Genomic DNA, 1,095 nt, shown 5'->3' with positions numbered 1-1,095 from the left:
AGTGGATGGTATTGCCTTCTTTAAGAAAGGAAAGAGAAAAATGGAAGGTGTGAGAGGAGAAGAAATTGTGAATTCCTTTCAGCACACATTGCATTTTAGGTGGCTGGGAACTAGAAGGGTTTTAGAGTCTAATTGCTGTTTAATGCAATAAATGGCTTCATTTTACTTTTGAGGAAACTGAAAGAGAAATGGAGTCACTTGATCTGTGCAGAAAAAATTACTAAATTAGCTGAAAAAATAGAACTCTGGTGTCCTGGATTTCCTCCTTTCTTTACTTTGAACAGAGGTTTCTAAATGGCAGCCTTCAAGTTGTATCCAACCCATAGCCATGTTTTCTTAAAACCACAAGGCATTTATTATTAATTCTTTATTTTTCTTTTAAAAGAAGCTTTAGATTACATAAATGTTACATTAAAAATATAGGGGATTCCCATATGCCCCACCCTTTTCCCCCTTTCACCCCCTCCCACAATAACATCATCCTACATTAGTCTGGTACATTTGTTACCATTGATGAACACATATTGGAGCACTGCTACCAATGGTGGACTATAGTTTACACTACAGTTCACTCTCTGTCCCACACAATTTTGTAGGTTATGCCAAAATACATAACGGTCTGTATCTGTCATTGTAATGTCATGCACGCCAATTCCAATGTCCAGAAAAGGTCCCCATATTATACCTATTCTTCCTCTCCCTCCCCTCCAAACCTGTTTTGGCCAAGATCAAGTGTAGTATCTGCTCTTATCAGTTTAATATCTGATATATTTCCTGTCCTACATGGTATATTCAATGTCCTTAATATTAAAAACCACAGGTTATTTTACCAAAATAAAATGACACTGTGTCTTGAAATATTAGAAGATATGGCCAGACTACATGCTCTTTTATAACCACAGTCAGCTAGAGCAGAGTGGCACTCTTCAGCTGTCAGTCTTTGCCAGTAAAATGCCACTAAGCTATATACCTCGCTGGTACTTCAGCATTTCAGTGTGCAGCTTTTCCACATCCAAACAATGCAAATTTATGTCTGTTCCAACCACTGTGCAATGAATCTCTATTCCTTGGTGGATTTGGAACTCCATCCAAATC

General features: G+C 37.7%; 1 pseudogene; it reads left to right on the top strand.

Annotated features, from left to right (window-relative positions):
* The first annotated feature begins 700 nt into the window (after positions 1 to 700).
* On the top strand, positions 701 to 879 carry LOC111760311 (U2 spliceosomal RNA; annotated as a pseudogene).
* The last annotated feature ends 216 nt before the right edge of the window (positions 880 to 1,095 follow it).

The sequence above is a fragment of the Dasypus novemcinctus genome, chromosome 25 (assembly GCF_030445035.2).
Source record: "Dasypus novemcinctus isolate mDasNov1 chromosome 25, mDasNov1.1.hap2, whole genome shotgun sequence".
Lineage (NCBI taxonomy): Eukaryota > Metazoa > Chordata > Mammalia > Cingulata > Dasypodidae > Dasypus > Dasypus novemcinctus.
This window is presented reverse-complemented; position numbering and strand designations above follow the sequence as displayed.